General features: G+C 37.7%; 1 long non-coding RNA gene across 2 annotated transcripts in view; it reads right to left on the bottom strand.

Moving 5' to 3' along the window:
• LOC123580814 overlaps nucleotides 1-19,284 on the bottom strand; it is a 242,135-nt gene that overhangs the window by 212,935 nt on the left and 9,916 nt on the right. For both annotated transcript variants that reach the window (XR_006703470.1, XR_006703471.1), the window contains exon 2: nucleotides 773-939. This is a non-coding gene — a long non-coding RNA (uncharacterized LOC123580814). The remainder of the gene's footprint in view (nucleotides 1-772; nucleotides 940-19,284) is intronic.

Genomic DNA, 19,284 nt, shown 5'->3' with positions numbered 1-19,284 from the left:
AGGCTGCAGCCATGTGTTCAGACCCAAAGTGACATTTTATTTAAAATTGGGGGATACCACCCTTTACTCATTCATTGAGGAGAATGGAGATCCAAGAATGCAGTGCACAGCAATTACTATTAACATTTCATACGTTCTCTCATTTTCTAATACCCTGAGCCTATCAAATAGCACACTCTGGGAGCTCACATACTCACTGTTCAATCTCCATTATTCCTTTCAAAAATCATTTCCACCACCTCCTCAAATCCTCATGTTACATTCTTGTTCGGTAGAGTCTTTCACATGCCCACCTCAGGTACCCTCCCACCCATCTCCTGCCCTTTGGTTTTGGGGGACTGAATGTCTTTTCTTCCAACATCAAGATAAACAAGGTTTAAGAGCTTTATTGCCCTATGCCCCTGATTTGCTACCTTGTCATCCTGGAGATGGGTTTTCAAGATGTGCTTTCAAGATGAAGCACAAGAAATTGGTAAATGTCTCTGGGAGTGTTTTTTTGTGGAGGATGTTTCCTGTACTTAGCATACCGCTCCTCTAAAATGATGTCCTTAGAAAGAATCTAGCATTGTGCAATATTTCTATAATTAACAGTTAGATGGACAGACCCAGAAAAAAAGGAAACTGGATTATCCAGTATGTTTTTTTGATTAGAAATGATCCTCCCCTCTCTGACCCTTAACTGAGAAAGAATGCTACCTTTAGCCTAGAGTCATAATTGGTATACACCTGACCACATGACAAACATGTTTTTATTAAGAAATTTACCTCTTACCTCCTTGATATCTTGCCATTCACATTGCATCTATTCTTTGGTGAGGATCTTTTTCAATTATTTTGACGATCTTCTTGTTTTTAATATGGTATTCAAGTCCAGTAGTAAAATCTGTTTCATATTTGTAATCGGTTTTTAGCGCTGGAAGAAGCCCAGATTGGTAAGTCCTTGTGAGTGAAAAAGAAAAAAAAAACCCAGAATTTAGTTATGCAACCTGAGCTTCTAAAAGATAAAAGATGAGGGAAGATAACTCAAAGGGGAAGAACTTACAAAAACAAATATTAGATCCTCTCCCTTAACCCCCGTCATTTTGGCCCAGCTTTTAACCTGGGGAGTGACCAATTAAATGTGTAGTACCAAAAAAGAGCCATTGGGATTGTGAAATTATGTGGCAAAATCCTCATTATTTGTCACATGAAAGGAAGAATGTGTGATTTTAAAATAAAATATCAGAGAAAGAGGTAACAAATTTGATGCAATAGATACAGTTGGCCCCAGTTGTGAAAGATTTGATAAGCTTCTTCTTACTTGTCCTTCACCCTGGAGGCTTCTGAAGAGGCCTGAATATCTGACTTAAAGTGAGTGATGCTACTTGAAATGAAAAGCAAGGAGATTGCAAATCACTCTTCTGCACAAGCTTGGAATAAGCTATGGCATGGCTGATGGACAGATTCAGGTATTTAAGTGAGTGTGATTTCTAAGCAACAATTTCTAAACCCTACATTGTTGTTGACCTCCATCACGCAATCGGGCATGTTTCTGAAGGCACATGCAGAGGAATGAAATGCACTGGGAAAAATGCTGAAGTCATTTTCCAACACCACAGCAGTATTACTGCAAAATGGAGCCACATTATCCTGATCGGCAACAGACACCAGATTTACATCCTTCTTCTGCTCAGTGGTGTGAGTCCATTCCAGCAGGGAGCCCTTCTTTTTCTGGAGTCCAGACATGGGTTTGGTCAGAGGAGGTAATTGAATGTGTATACTTAAGTAAGGCTAAGAACTAAAAAAAAAAAAAAAAAAAGGAAGTGAAGATACGGTACAAGACCATATTCTCGTATTTTCCATTTCTTCCTCTCTTTCAAAGGCAAAGACACAATGAAGGTAAAAACTACCCAAAGATAAGTTTTTTTGTTTGTTTTTTGTTTTGTGATTTGATTGGTCATAAAACAAAAGCAAAGTATCCAAACAGCAGCCTTTTAAATCAAACACAATTAACTGTACCTTGAAATATATGGTCTACAATTATATGTTCAAATAAATAGCTAAAAGCAATTTGTAAAGGTTGAAAACCTCAACTGCACACTGAAGCTACATAGGTCTGTTCAGATTTCCTGCTTCTTCACAAAGGGCCAAGATAAGTTACTTCTGCAAACATTAAAAGCAGAAATTTTCCTTGTCTAGTAGGCTCTCCTAAAAAGCTTTATTGTCAGTTAGATCAAATATTTGCATTGAACCTTTTCTTGAACCTTGTCAAAGAGAAAAACAAAACACTAATAAAAAAACAAAGACCATTTTTCATGATCACCAGAGCACTGACTATCTCTGATCCAGCCCTACTTTGTCCCTGTTGCCCATCGGAATCATGTCTGTGGACAAGCCTAGGCTGGTTGATGCTATTTCCATTTGAACCATTGATGAGAAAACAGTTGATAACAGCCATTAGTTAGAGCACAGCAATCTACAATTATAGTCATTCCAATTGCTTACAACCTGGTGGTGAAAATGTTCACATTGCACTTACACATATCTATCAGGCTATAAGATACTCCAAGGCAGAGACCATCTTATTTATCTTTAAGTCATTACAACATCTGCTGTAATGATGGGTATATTGATCTAAAATGGTAAAATAACAGAATGAATGAATGAAGCAGGGAATTATTTAAATATAGGCAATGATTATTTGTGTCATAGTTGCACTATACTAAGAACTGTCTGGAAGAGTTTTCAGAGAGCGACAGAAAAAGCTTGGCTGACTATTCTTGGAGAACACGTTGACTGTTTGTTGGATGGAGACAGTTCACCAAGAAAGCAGATTTTGACCCTTCAAGAACTTGAATGTGATGATGAGTTTATGACAGTTCTAAAAGCCAACATACGGTCGGTGGCCAGATTGTGGTTCTGGACTGAGAGGCTTCCATTTGGAAGGCAGACAAGCATTTGAATTATGGGTCTAATGAAAGTGTCAATAGCAATCCTGTTACTGGAGGAGCTGTAAAACCCTGCTTAATGAACTAGGCAGGGACACAAAAACACAATGGTCTAAAATGTACTGTATGAGAAAATGATAATTAGCCCAGATTTCATGTACAAGATAAAATGCATAGGGATGATATTACCACTGAGCAATATTATAGCCCTTCAGGGGACTGTTTTGTTAACAGGGTTTGGCTCAGCCTTTTCAATCCTCCTTATATGAGTGGAGATGTACTACACAATCATAACCTGTGAGTTGGGGAAAGAATGTCAGGTGGTAAAATTCCTATCATAGGTGCTGACAAACGTTAATGATAATAAAAAGGGTTCTGGCCTCATTAAGGGTTCACTGTTATTTAGGAGGCTTATGCAATATAGGATGATAAGCCAAATGGCCTCCTGCACAAGAAAAATCAGGGTGAAAGGGAAAGTCATTCTCTAATCTTGAAATGTATTTTTCTAGACCACCACACATCAGCCAGGAAACTAAGATAAAAGGAAACCTATAGTGAACGGCTGGGCAGTAGCCTCTTACTTCTACTGTTAACAGTGAGAAAGCCACTGAGGCAGCCCTGAGTACAAAAGAGAACTCTGAACTTGGAGTGCAGGCCCTAGCCTGCACTAACTCTAAGTTCGATCTTTCTCATCTCTTAAATAAAGGGCGGAGGTGGTTTAAAATGGAACGTCAATTTTAACTTTGAGTGGTGTACAGATCATCTGAGGATTCCGTTAAAATACATGTTCTGATTTTGTTGCATTCTGAACAAGCTCCCAAGTTCTGATGATGTCGTTGGCCTATGGACCACAATTTGAGTAATAGGTGACTAGATATTATTTCTCAACTTGGAAATTCTATGAATCTACCAAAATCAATGATAACCTGTTGGCTATTTGTTGCTGCAGGTGGAAAGAGATGGGCACTTACTGAGTTTTGGCATCACCAATGCAGTCTTTTTTATTTTTATTTTTTACTTTACCCATTATTTAAATAAATAAGCTGCTCTAACCTAGTTAAAAATTATATAAATATTCTGTCTTTTAAAAAGATAAATTGGTCAGGAATCTTTGGCAGAGGACCATTAATACTGTTAAGCTAGATAAATACTGCTTTTGAAGCAATTGTTTTAAGATCAAATGGATTGCATGTGGATATATAAAATCAGAAAACTGCAAATTATGAGTTAAAATGCTGAATCAATACCTAATAAAGTAAGAGCAAGAAGGCTCAAATAATTTTTAAGTAAGACATAGTGCCTAAGCACAGAAATACGCACAATACCCATAGGATGAAATGTAGGGTATGGCTTGTACCTTGCACAAACTGTATCGTAGATGTTCAGCCTGTTGAAAGTGACCTAGAAAGCTGTAGTCCACTGGGTTCTCTTCATGGATACTTTCTTCCCCCTTTCCCCAAGCTTAATTTTTAAGACAGCATATGTATATGGGAAAGGGAGAGTGGGAGGAGTACTGTATGAATCCATGGCTTTAAAAAGTATTTCGCTAATCTGCAGGCAGGAATTTTGTATTTAACATTTTCTTGATCACATTAAGCACAATACGTGGCACATAACAGGAGATATCAATGTTTGTTAAAAAGAATGAACTGAAACCAATGAACATTTGATAAAGCTGCAAGACTGAAATTAGGTGAAAGTTCGCAGGATCTTCAACAGTAAAAGGTTAAGAGTTTGTAGGTGGGAAAGTTGGGGCAATGCATCCTTGGTTACAAAAAAGAGAGAGAGAGAGAGAGAGAGAGAAATTTCTTTCTCTTCCTCCTCTCCTTAAAGAGGAAGCTTTGTCTAGAGAGGAATCAATGAATTCATCTTTGAGTAAGATTTAATGAACTCATATTATGTGCTTTATGCTTCATATGAGTTATCTTTTTTTTTTTCACCTTTTCCAACAACCCTATGAAGTAATTATTATCATCCCAGGTGACCCAACTCGTAAATGGCAGAACTAGGGGTTTCATCCAAGTGTATCAGACTTAGCAGTCTGCATTTTTCACATAAGTTGTAATAGAAATGGGTTGGGGAAGAGCAGGAACAAGATATTTTTTAAAGTAAGAAAAAAATGATATATTTTCTCAAGTGCCAAATTATGGAGACTCCAAGTTGTAAAGAAATAAGAAAAGAGGGAACTCGCCCAGGACATAGGTCAAGGTTGGTTGGAAATGGGCCCAGAGTTCATTCATTCACAATATTGTTTATATGACCCACAGAGAAAGAAAGTTGGATAGACAATAGATGAGGTGAAAAGATGAAGGGTCTTAAAGAACAATGACAGTGATCAGTGTTTGTTATTGAGAATAATGGGTCAGAAGGACTTTGTAATGCAGGCCAGGAAAAAGCAACATATAGGAAACTGTTTGGTTTCATTTTCAGCGCATATTGGGCACCCAAAATAGATATTGCCAACAGGGTGGGGAAAGGGGAGTGTGTGTTGCTAAGATAACCTAAAGGCAAACTGTGAATAAGCTAAAACCTCCAGCCCAACAAAAGCCTATTTGTAAATTACTCCACTTAATTTCCCAGGTCATGATTGCCTCTCTCTGCAAAGCGGTTTATGACATTCTCAATTAAGAGTTTGCTATAAAAATGAATGAATGAAGTATTTCAAAACTGCTATGAGATATTAAAGATGAGTCACTTTTAAAAAGTGGTTTTGTTTCCTGTGTTCTGGATAATGCATTTGAGAATGTAGTTTCCAGCCTCACCCATCACCCCATTGTGAGATCAAATTGAATGACTCTCTGCTCTTAGAATGATCGCTCATTCAAATGCATTCAATAAATAAAGCCTAAACACAATGAGGCACTTTTCACAGAGCATCCCCGAGAGCTAGGGCCTGGTCTCTCTCAGTGTATGAAGCTGAGATTGAAGTAAATAAAGCATTCACCCACACTGACTGCATAATACATAGTGACTTATTGTTTACTAAGCTCTTACATATACATTATCTCATTTGCTCCTCACAACAACCCCATCATAAAGATGCTGTTAGTTTATTATCCCCATTTAACAGATGTAGAATCTAGAGCTCAGAGTGGTCAGTGTTTTGCCCAAAGTCACACAGCAATCCAAGGGATACTTTAAATCTTTTCATCTTCTCCTTTCACCTCCAACAGGAAATGTGTCTAAAGTACAAAACAATATAATTAATAGAACCATTACAGACACTGGGCAGAATACTTAACTCATTCAGATGTGCCTCTGGTGATTTTGTAAATACTGAAGAACTCATTTTCCACCTCCTGCAATTCTGTGAATTTTACTCTGGATAAAGGTCATCCAGATATGATCCTTGCTCAGAGTTATGGAAATGTATGCAGTCTAAACTATGGACCAAATGAAGAGTAAAAATATCAGTGTAACTCCCAGGGTCATTTACTCTTGCTGCCCCAAATCCTTTTTGAAATTAGGCAGATTATAAATCATATGAAAATATAAAAATGTAAACTCTTACTCTAAATTCAATTGTCATGTATCAGGGAAGTCATGAGTGCTGTCGGTTGGTGAGCTAGTAAAATAAGACTGAAATAGGTTTGTATGGTGGGCAAGCCAGAGAGAAATAGAGAAATGTTGTTTTTTTTTTTTTTAACTTTTCAATTTACATCTCCAGAACATACTGTAAATTATCTAAAAGGCAATATGGGGGTACCTGGGTGGTGCAGTCAGTTAAGCGTCCAACTCTTGATTTCAGCTCAGGTGGTGATCTCATGGTGGTGAGATCTAGCCCTGCGTTGGGCTCCATGCTGAGCACAAAGCCTGGTTAAGATTCTCTTTCTTCTCCTCTCTCTCTCTCTGCCCCTTCCCCATTCATTTTCTCTCTCTTCTCCTCTCTCTCTCTGCCCCTTCCCCATTCATTTGCTCTCCTTTCAATGAATAAATAAATAAATAAATAAATGGCAATATAAAAGACCATTTTCCCCAATTCAACATCTTTTCAGCTTCTAGCCATGCTGGGAATAATTAGGAGATCCCTTGTAAGAGACAATCTGCAGTCAGAGCTGTGCAGAGGAGCAACTAGAAGCCTTGTCCTCATGGAGGGAAGGGGTTAACGAAATCAGGGATAGCTTCATTTTTTCACATGGCCTTGCAAACACCATTTTTGAAGCAATGAGTGGCAGCTCTCTCCTCCATTTAGGCCCTCCTTCGCTTCTGTCTTCATTTTGGCTGTGGGGTCACCTACAACAGCACATATCTGTCCATAGGCTACAGATCCACCACACCGCCTGGGCTTCCACAACCACACCCACTGTTCAGAGAACTTGCTGGTTCTAAGGGCCCTCTTCCTCAAAATTTCGAATTCATTTCTCTCCAAAATTACAATGTTTCTGAATAGCTACAGAGCTTATATAAAAAAAGGTCTTTATTGTGGACTCTTCTATTTTGTGAGTCATGGAATTGAGGGAGTCATAATTATACCAGTTAATATGTGAGGCACCACCTTCTCGAATGTGCTTCCAATATCTAATCTGTATTATCAAATCACCCAAAGACCCCAAAGGGTCTTTATCCTTCTCTATTACAAACAAGAGATGGAAGTCATGATTCCAAAGTTTATTCTTCAAATGGTAAAGTGAGTCAGGGGGCACCTGGGTGGCTCAGTTGATTAGGCATTTGCACTGGACTCTTTGGCTCAGGTCATGATCTCACAGTTCATGGAATCAAGCCCTGTGTTGGGCTGTGTGCTGACAGCAGCTGAGTCTGCTTGGAATTCTCTCTTCTCTCTATCTCTGCCCCTCCCCTGTTTGTACTCTACCAAAATAAATAAATAAGCTTAAGAAAAAAAAAAGTAAGGTGACTCAGAACCAAGGTTAAATTACCTGGTGTTATAAAGTATCAGGAAATATAGTTCTATTTCTCCATACCTTTAGACTTGATTTAAAAAATGAAAACAGAGGCACGTGGGTGGCTCAGTCAGTTAAAGTATCTGACTTCAGCTCAGGTCATGATCTCACAAGTCTGTGGGTTCAAGCCCCATGTGGGGCTCTGTGCTGACAGCTCAGAGCCTGGAGCCTGCTTCTGATTCTGTGTCTCCCTCTCTCTCTGTGCCTCCCCCACTCATGCTTTGTCTCTCTCTCTCTCTATCTCTCTCTCTCTCTCCCTCAAAAATAAAATAAACATTAAAAAATTAAAAAAAATAAAAACAAAAATAATATTGTTCATGACCCAGGCACTATAATTACTTTGCATTGAAAGCCATGTTGAGATCTTTAAGTTATTTTAAGTGTTATGACCTGTGGCTTCAGGAATGAGGTTTTATTTAGATAACACAAGACCTTTGTTGTTGACTGAAACCTGGCTTGATGCCTCTATACAACTAAATAATTAGGGAAAAAAATACATTTAAATGAGAAGCAGATGCGATTTCCAGATCTCTATTTTCGCTGTACAAAATAAATAGAAGCTTTCATCTCTGCATTTGCTCTTTGGATATGCTGCATACCACACGAACCATTATAAAACATAGGGCATTCCTTTCACAAAGGTGAAGGAAATGGGGGTCTTCTGGAGTACTCATTCCTTCAAATCACTTTCTTTTTTTGAAAACTAAACAGGATTATTCATTCTTCTATTACTCCTTTCTCTGCTTCCATGCCTGGTACTAAGCAAGTAGATCCAAATAGAATGGAGGAGCGCTGGTACTGAATGCAAGAATAGCAGGTCCTGCTGGTGATCTGTGGCTGGTAACTGACAACAGACAAGGAACATACTGCAAATGCTCAATGTTCATCTTATCAGATGCAAAACCAGTTAAGAAGAAACGATGCCCAGGCAAAGAAAAATAAATAGCAGGACATCACAGGGTACCTTTGAGAATGGAAAGTCGTTTTCTTGAGCTTCTTTATCTGTTGCTATGTCAACACTCTAGCAGGTAGAGTATATTTTCAGTTTCTCTTCTCAGCTAGGAAGTTACACACTAGGTTCCTGAGCCAATTTTAAATGCTCGAGATGTCTGGATGGAGGAACTATGTAAACACAGGGTAAAGGACTGCACAACTTCAAAGCAAAGCATGTGTACACGGAATCCAGATTCCAAACCGGTGGTCTTCTGAGCTGATAGCTACAACGAGGCAAGCCAAACTGGCTACCAACCCCAATGAGAACAGATAGTCAGTGAAACTCTAATGTAATTTACCGAAATCACTTGTTTATTTGTTCTCTTTCACCATGCCCCACCATTCATCCTTTAAGGCTGTTTCTCTTGCTTACCATTTCCCTCCAGGTCTAGCACAGTGTCCAGCACATGTCAGTTATCAATCAATCAATCAATCAACGTTTGTGGACTGACACTATGAATGGATATAATTTAAATGTTTATTCACTTCCCTGAAACAAATACCATAATTTATCAGTTGCATGAATACACAAAATAAAAATGGCAGCAGCCACTTAAGAATCACTTAACATGAATCAAGCATTGTGCTAAGAGTTTTACTTGCATTATATTAATTTTAACACTCAAAATGATAACAGAAAGTAAGTACTATTCTCTCCATTTTATATATAACAACAAGCCAGAGGTTCAGACAGGTGAAGTGACTTGCCCAAGACCCAACAAGTGAGTGGCAAAATCTACTAGTCTGTCTTATTCCATAATCCATACATCTTCTGCACTGCATTATGCCATCTGCTGAGTTTGAAAGGTTTTGAAAGTTTGCTCTGATACAATGTTCTACAAACTTAGATATTATACAGAAAGAAAGAGTAAACAGTTCTACCAATTAATACCCCTTGTAATATCAGGATCAGGTAACCCCTGCATATGCAGTGAATAAACTGTTCTTAGAATATAACCAATGATCCAAATGAACATTGTGATCCTTCCACACAGATAAAGGGTTCAGTATTTGAATTGTGTTGCTATGAAATAAACCATCATGAAAAATTCATCCAGAACTTTTGATCTGAACAGACATTGAAGCAATTCTATCCCATATGTGCACATATAGATGCAAAAGAAAATAATACAATGTTAGAAATAGAGAATATATATATTATCAGTGTGACTGCTGCTGTTGCTGCTACCATTATTAATGATAATGATTATTATTTGTTATCGTTACTATAGTTAAGATTTATTGGAGCTTGCTATCCTATACTCCAAGCTTTGTGGTAAGTGTTTTACAGACATTTTTTCATTTAATCTTCAAACAACTCCCTGAGGTTAGCATAATTAGTACCCCCATTTTCCACATGAAAAATGTGAAGTTAAACAAGGTAAGTAACATGTCCATGGCCAAATAGCTAGTCATGGTGGAGCCAGGCACAAAACCAGGTTTGTCTGGGTTCAAGCTGTGATCTTACCCAATCCTACATTGTGTTTCACTGATGTCTACACAATTATTATGACTGAGGCCTCGTAATTTTAATTTTGCAAAAGCTTTACATATATCTCACTTTGGTTCTACTGCCAACGTAAGCTTGTGGACAGCTAATATGTACTGTAGGGTCTTCATTTTAATGGTGGAAAGATAAGTAAGTATTAAAAATCAAAGAGCTGCCCCCTGATTACATGTGTTTTCTTTTTTCAAATTAGGAATAGTGTGGTTTTTCTTTTTTTTTTTTTTTAAGTACAGTACAAAGATAAGGATCTTGCTATGAAAACATGTAGTAGTGTTTGCCAATGATGGGCTCATCCTAGACAAAATCGGCATGTGGTCCACGCTCTTCATTCAATAGCTGGTATTGCACACACCTTTAGAAAAATTCTGGCATATTTTCTAGATTTATTCTTCTATATAGACTCTGAATAAAGTAGAATTGGGGGGCAGCATTTTGAACCCTCCGCTACTGCATCTGGATGAAATTTTAAGATACAAAGAATTTCCATTCATGGAAAATGAAGTGAAGGATAAAGCTGAGTGACCTTTTGAAAACACTTTAAAATTATATTCTGTTTATTGAGTTCATGTCTTGGTCCAAGGTTCAGAATGAAATTCATTTTGTACAAGTAGCTTTTCTTCTTAAATCATTGTGAAGAAAATTATTAGTATATAAAAGGAAAAGATTCATTTGGATGTTTAGGGACCACATGTGCATTTGGGAACATGGAGATACAATTCTCCCTTTGGATAGCTGTAAGAATTGGGGAAGCCATTTAAATTCTCTCAGCCTCAGTTTTCTTATCATAAAATGTAGGGCTGGATCTAGCTTGTCTCAAAATTACTATGGAATTAGAAATCTATGATTCTTTCAGTCTACCTTAGATTGAGCACTTGCATGTGCATTTATACTGCAAATGATCACATAAGAACTGCAGAGAGCCTCTCAATAAATTCCTAGGAAATAATTTGACAGTGTGACCAAATTATAAATAGCTCTAGTTGTCTAACACATATAAGAAGGTAACAAGATTTTTCAACTTGGTGCAGCAGCGATGATTATCTCAGCCTTTTTAGGTTTTTCTCATTGTCCTGAAACATAGGTATCAAGGAAATGGGAAGTAGAAATTCTGCGTATTTACTCCTGATGCTGATAACATCTATATTTGACATTCTAGAATAACAACATCTCCAGCAGCAACTAAGATATGCATGTTTCAGAACTGAGAAACTTTTAAAATCCCCCTATAAGCAATGCAGCCACAGAAGACTCTTAATAATTGATTATAATTGATTTTAACCTTGTCCTAACCTGGGCAAAATGGCAAAGCCAATCATCTTTGTCCAGATGGGGTATGAGAAAAGAGCCCCCAGTCCACATCTTTAAAAGCTCCAGACATGAGCAGAAGATAAAATATTTAGTCTGCCAAAGCCTTGACCTCCCAATTCCAGCCAGTTTTGAACTTGAATTGATTTCCGACAAGGCATCTGGGAGATGATTACAACAAAATGCACTAAAGCTGGGCAGCCTTTATTTTAACATCCCAGCAGCTTAACCTGTTAATAACAGCAATTGTTTTAGATACAATACCAATTTCTGTAACCGACGCAAGAAACGGATAACAGCAGCACAGTCTCCCAGGCAGTGCAACAACAACAAAAAAGCACAGCCAGTCACAGGAGGTACTGGCAGTATTTTTCAAAGAAACCTCAGTTTTCAGGGACCCAGACACCATCAGAGACCCAATTCTACAGTCTAAAAAAAAAAAAAAAAAAGATCGTTAGCCAAAAAAAGGTTGTGTGTTGAGAGAGAAATCACTGTAAGCTAGGCAATCTGGAATCACATCTGTGTCCTGCTGATGAAAGCTGAGCTGTCCTGGGCAAGTCACTTCACATCTATATGCCTAATTTGCTTTGTTTGAAACAGTCCTGCCCAAAAAAGACATAATGTGAACCACGAATATGAACCCAAATATTATTTTAAATTGTCTAGTGGCCACAGTAAAAAAAAAAGTTTTAACGGAAAATTAATTTTAATATTAAAACAAATTTAAGATTTTATTTTTAAGTAATCTCTACACACAACATGAAGCTCCAACCTACAACCCTGAGATCAAGAGTCGCATGCTCCATCGACTGAGTCAGCCAGGCACCCCTTTTAATATCTTTTTAAATATAATGTGCGTAAAATGCAATCACTCAATGTATAATCAATTTAAAATTATTAATGCAATATTTTACATTAGTTTTTACACTAAGTCTTCACAATCTAGTGTATATTTTATAGTTATGGCACTTTTCAATTCAGGTTAGCCATATTCCAATTATTCAATAGGTACATGTAGCTACTGGTTAGCATATTAGATAGCACAAGGTTGAAAAATGAGCAGGTTGAACTAATCATCTTGAGAAATAACATCACCTAAATGTTATTTCTGCTGCTCTTCATTTTAAATCAGTCTCAGGTTGAAATTGTAGATGTGACCTGTGGGTGGGTGAGAACAGGATGTTAGAGTGCCAGCCATTGTGGCCATGATTTTGAGCTTAGTAATCTCTAAGGTCCGTGCTGATGAGAGGACATGACCTTAACCCCATCCCTGATCAGCTGTCTTATTCCAGTTAGTAGTAAGTGGTGTAGAGTTGGTGGGCAGAGTGGGTGGTTGAAAATTTTCATGACATAGCCCAGCACATTCTATTAAATGAAATGATAATCCTCACCACTCATTGACCACTATTTATGTACCATTCATGCTGCGTATATAAAATCACTTAATCATCTCAGCTCTTTAAGGTGGCAATCATTAACCTTATTTACCAGGTGATGGGCTCAGCCTCAAAAAGACTAATTAGTCCGCCCAATGTCAGACTCCTAGAAAGTACGGGGTGTGGATTTGAACACAGATTTTCCAGACTCAAGACCAGGCTCTTGACCACCATGATACACTGATTTATAAATAAATAACAGTTTTGGCTTTCTACCTCACTCCTATGAAGGTTTCCCAGATTGTAGAGACAAGAAGAGGTGTAGAAAGGTTAAAGTTTATTGCTTTCACTTTTTAATGACTAAGAAAGTCAGAAACAGTACAGCAGATGATAACATTCTAATAAACATATACTCCTCTCTTCCAGTCAACCATACTGGTAAAATGGAAGAAGGAAGGAAGAGAAGAGAGATAGAAATAAGGAAGGAAGGGACAAGGGAGGGGAGAAGGAGGGAAGGAAGGAAAGAGGTAAAAAGGAAAGATCCACAAAATACTGAGGCATTTCAGTAGAGTCTCAAGGCTCTGGTCAAAGAACTGGGACAACACTTTCCCTCTCTTAAACATATCCATGTTTCAAACTCAGACCACAAGATACAAATTATACCTTTTGGCAAATGAATACATCATATCTGGTAAAATGTGGAGGAAACCTTCTTCACACACTGAGTATGCTCACGCTCAAAGACTCACACTTAAATACACACTCCTGCCATCACCTGGTCACCAAACTGTAATGTTAAGAGGAAAAAATTTAAATATCTAGATTTTTATATATTTTCAAGAATTTTACATCACATGATATTAATCATTTGATAGTTCTTTCTACACTAGGGAAAACGATCTGGCATGGGAAATAGGGCTGTATGGAGGTATTTTTATTACATTATGTGCTATTTTTCCTTTCTGATTTCTGAGGGTATAGACATAGGTCAAATTGGTAATTTGGGAGTAAAAAGTTTCTTGTGAAAACTTCGTGTAGAATTTTGTGTTAACTTGATTTAAAACTAACTTTCCTACAGAGACATTTGGAAAGGGCCCAGTGGCCAATCTGCAGACAGCTCTCTGCAGCTGAGCCATGACATGCCCATCACTTGTAAACTAAATTAGAATCACAAAGTCTTAACCACCTCTATTTATTTATTGTGTTTCAACTTTGTGAGTCACTAATATCATGGCTGCAAAGATACTTGGCCAATCACATGTTAATATATTATGTACACAGGATGATAACAGTTCATATTTATTGCATGCTTACTCTGTATCAAGCCCTGTTTTGAGTGCTTTATGTGGATTAGTCCTCATCAGAAGTTACCCTTACTATGCCCATTTTATAGGAGAGGAAAGTGAGGTATATAATTTATAAACAGTAATAAATAATGGTTTTCCATTTTTTTTCTTATCTTGATCTTCTAGTACATTTCACATGGTCTCTTTAGCAACTTCCACCCAGCCACAATTATGGCTTAATCTAGGCCTTAGTCTGTCCATCATTCTCAATCCTAATCATAAAGTTCTCTGTGTTTATTGGTGGTAGAGGAAAGTTTTAGATATTCTATCAGTTATTTGTTACTGTATACCAAACCACCTCAGAAAGTTGTAGATTATAATTAAAAATACTGTTATGTGTATTTTATCACAATTTTAAAAATTAAGAAAGAAATTTAAGTCAAAATAAAAAAAGTAAAAATATTATTTCCTTATGACTCTGTGAGTCAACAAGTTAGACTGAATTCAGCTAGACGGCTTTTTGCTAGTCTTACCAGGGTTCACACATGCAACTATCATCATTTGGTGGCTCAAAAAGGGCTGGATAATCTCAGACGGCTTCATTCACATGTCTAGAGGTTGGTGTTGTCTGTCAGCCTGGCCACCCGTCTCAAATGGGCTAGTCACTACTTCTTTTTGTGGCGACTGTGTTCTAGGTCCCAGTCTTCAAGCATTTTTAAAGCCTCTGCTTGCATCACATTTGCTGATGTCCCCTGCAAAAGCAAGTCTCACAGTCCAGCCCAGGATCAAAGTTGGAGACTTTGATCTGCTACACAAGAGTATGGGTCCATAACAATCTAACACATAATAAACCCCCTACATCCACTTCTCTTTCAAAATGGCCAAAACAACTCAAGCTTGAGCAGAAGACTAAATCAGAGAAGGAAATCCACATGTCCTACTGAGCCAAGAATATATCAGATTCTAAATTTGGCCTTAAGTTTGGGCCTCAGATGTAAATGAATACCAAGTCCCATATTTCCATGAAATATATCTCTTTTCATAACATGTTTTGGAAAGATGGCCACCAGTTTTATATTTCAATGAAACACAATATTTCAATTTGGGAGGGCCAAACAACATTAAATATTTTTTACAAGACTCCACTGGATGATGACAATGGCTAAAGCTGTATTTTTGCCATGGGAACTTTTGTTTTACTGAACCACTAAAATTACAATCACATGTACTCATCTTCTGTTGAAGTAATGAACAATGGTATGTCGGAGAGAGAAATTCAAAGTGCATCATTTATCTTATCCTATTTTCAATTAGGCCGGATAAAGTATAAAGTTGGTTCCAAACTACATCACAGAAACAGGGTGAGTAAATTTATTATACCACTAGAGTGCTAATCTTAGCAGATGGTAGAAAAAATATTTTTAGCATGAAATATGCTAAAGCAATAAATCTGAACAAGGTGGATCTTATCAACTAATATCTCCCTAGTGTGAGGTAAAACTCCTGCATGACAACTCAGCACTCTTATGAAGTCTGGTGGATGTGGTTAGATATGGTCCTCAGTGAGAGAGGGGAAAAAGAGCAAAACTGAGGATCAAATAAGAAAACAAACTATATGCCCAGAGCACTGCAATGAATTAAAAAAAAAAAAAAATGAACTGACTGTGCTATGTTTGAACTGCTATTGCATTTTATTTCTGAAATTATGCCTGCCCCAGAGTCTTGTCAGTTCTCCATTTGGAAGTCTCTATTAGGTCAGTTTTGGAGTATAGGTGAGCTCACACAGACACACTTTGCTGCTGATCACCATTAGTTAAGGCAAGCATTCAGTGAGAAAGCCAACGGAGGGGCTCTTACAAACTGGGCTCTGGATCCATATACCTGAATGAGAGTTCTCAGTTCCATGGATACTTTTGACTCATGGTTCATCAGTATCCAGCTCTGAAGCCCAAGCAGATGGAGTAGGTTGCTCCATCAGACTATGCAGCATGTGATACTCAAGAGTTCTATAAATATGTACCAAGTGGAAGAGTAAGAAATAATAGAGTTAAAGCCATGATGTGTTTTAGAACCCTGTCTGAGAGGTAGTTGAGCTATAAAATTTTCAGGGTGACCACAAACTATGTGTTTTATAACCACCTTAAATCTGATTAATGTTAATGTCGTGAAGAAGTGATATGTTACAGTAGATCAGAGTGGTGATGGGTCTGGGGTCAGAAAACAATGAATGGATGCTTAAATATGCTGCTAATTTTCCATATGACCTTGAACTTATTACATGATTTTTTTTTTCCTGGGCTTTTAACTAATTATCTACAAAATAAAGAACTTGAACTCTAGTGTCACTACATAAAGAATGAGTGTGAATAAGAAGGAATGAGTCAGAATCATTAGAACAAGTTGTACTTTAGGTGAGCAACAATAAGCAGGACCCAGTGACTCCGGAGTCTAGGCATTCCTCTTAATTAATCCTGGAAATACGTCAAATAATTTGAATTGTGCCTTGTTCATATACTTGAATTGAAAACAAAGCTAAAACCATTAAGATGTTGAAGAAATGTAGTCTGGGAAAATTATGGGATATCATCTTAAGTTTATTATACTTTCCATGGTCTATACTTTCCATAGTAATAGAGGTAGATGTTAGAAATTAATTAAGGGTTGAGAGAGTTCAGGAGAAAAACTACTCTGGTTGGTGATGTGGGGGTGGGAGGTGGGAAGGGGAGTGAGTACAGAACTATGTAGGCCGCCCCTGGCTTTTTCCCCAATGCTCTCCCCTTTCAGACTCTCTCACTTGAATCTCTACTGCCTCAGGGTTAACATTTATAGACATTAATAAAACTCTTGTGGGAATGTGGGATTAGGGTAGGGATGAAGCATGTGTGTTGCTGTCCGTGGTTCTGATCATCTTACTGCTGTGTTGGCTGTTTTCCCCAACAACAGGAAACCTTTGAGGATCTTCCTCCAGTTTATTCAAAATGGAGCAAGTATTTCTGAATTAGTTGTGGAAGACACTAGATTAAAAGGTGTGTATAAAGACAGAAGAGGAGATATAGACACTAAGAGATTATACGGGAGAAACAAGTAAAAATATGTTGATGTTATTATCAAATAATCACAGGTACCATATAATAATCACAGGTACCATAAATAAAACTGTAAATTATCATTGCCAAAATTTGGAACTACTAAATGAGTACAACATTTGTGCTTGAATCTACATAATCATGGAAAATCCTGATATAAACAAACACATTTAGGGCAAGGGTGAAGAACATCAATCTGGTTCACCAGAACTCATTGGTTGAATTACACCAAAGAGCTTACAGCCTTCTTTGACTTAGCATTTTCCCCTCTTGATGACATTTAGCAATTTTACACTGTCACAGAACAAATAGGATGGTTACTTGTTTTGCATTTAATGTAGCTAATTCTATGTATGTTTGGCATTGTACCATTTTTCTGAAGTATTCCTTGAAGAACTAAGGGTTAGGGCTTCCCTACATCCCTCAGCTGTATTTATGTGTCCAAATCAGGTAAATTTCTTGTTAAAGAGAATGCTAGTTGTACTCTAATATCTGTTCTCCAATTTTTTCCCATAATAGCAGAATATTAACCAGGACCCCACAGAATTAAGATTACATTTCACAGTATCTCAGAAATAACAAGTGGCCAAATGATTAAGTTCCAGTCATTAGAATAAAAGTGGAAATGCCTCTTTGCCATCTTTTTTTTTTTTTACATTTATTTATTTTTGAAAGGCAGAGCACAATTCGGGAAGAGGCAGAGAGAGAAGGAGACACAGAATCTGAAGTAGGCTCCAGGCTCTGGGCTGTCAGCACAAAGCCTGATGTGGGGCTTAACTCACAAACCATGAGATCATGACCTGAGCCAAAGTCAGACGCTTAAACGACTGAGCCAGCCAGGTGCCCCCTGCCTTTGCCACCTTAAAGAATCCTATCTTGGGGCACCTGGGTGGTTCAGTTAAGCATCTGACTCTTGATTTTGGCTCAGGTCATGATCTCACCATTTGTGAATTCGAGCCTCATTTCAGATTCTGTGCTGATGGTGTGGAGCCTGCTTGGGATTCTCTCTCTCCCCTCTCACTCTGCCCTTATCCTGCTTGCTCTCGCTCTCAAAATAAATATATAAACTTAAAAAAAAAAAAACAACAGAATCCTGTCTTTAGAGCACGTCTCTCCTTTTGTTCTCTTCATAACCCATCCTCTATCTTGCAGCCTGCATTATCAATGCCACAGGAGACCATAAGGTTGAGGACTCTAGTCTAGGGTTGGTGGAGTGGAGAACTCGAAGGCCCAGGGGAAACAGAGCCACCATACAGCCCTGGACTGCATTCCTCTAGAATATCAAGTCAGAGAGAAATAAGCACATGTTTTTCCCCTAAGCCACTGCCATTTTTTTTCTGTTACTAGCAGCTGAACCTAATCCTAATTAATACACTATTCATCAACGTTTGATGAATGCACAAATACTGACTCAACTCATGTATACTCAATCAAAAAAAAAAAAAGAATCTAAAGAAAAATAACAAACCGACAAACAGAGTTCCATGAGGTTCTTTTATTAATATATTAAGCAGGCATCCCCAAATATATCCATTGAAGCACTGAAACTAGAGTTCCTTTTCATCAAAATAAATAAATAGCCTTTCCAAAAATAATGTATATATAACATGGTATTTTTTAAGAAACAGTTTTCTTCCTCCAAACACTCTCACCCCTTACCCAGGAGAAATACTATGAGCTTCACAATAAACCTTTTAAGTGGATGATAACAAGAAGCTTGAAGGTACCATCCACTGAAAATGAGTTAGCCATCCTAGATTTCTAGGCTCCCCAAAGAGATCAGGACTCTCTTTTCCTGGTAATATAGGTGTGCACTTTAAGATGATTTTTGCACCAAACTTAGTATTTTCATGTAGCATTAGGAGTGGCCAGAATCCCATTAACTCTGCCTCTTATGGAAATTGCT

This window comes from Leopardus geoffroyi, chromosome A3 (genome assembly GCF_018350155.1).
Source record: "Leopardus geoffroyi isolate Oge1 chromosome A3, O.geoffroyi_Oge1_pat1.0, whole genome shotgun sequence".
NCBI classification, from domain to species: Eukaryota; Metazoa; Chordata; class Mammalia; order Carnivora; family Felidae; genus Leopardus; species Leopardus geoffroyi.
The sequence above is the reverse complement of the archived record's forward strand: the minus strand, read 5'-3'. Positions and strand labels throughout refer to the sequence as shown.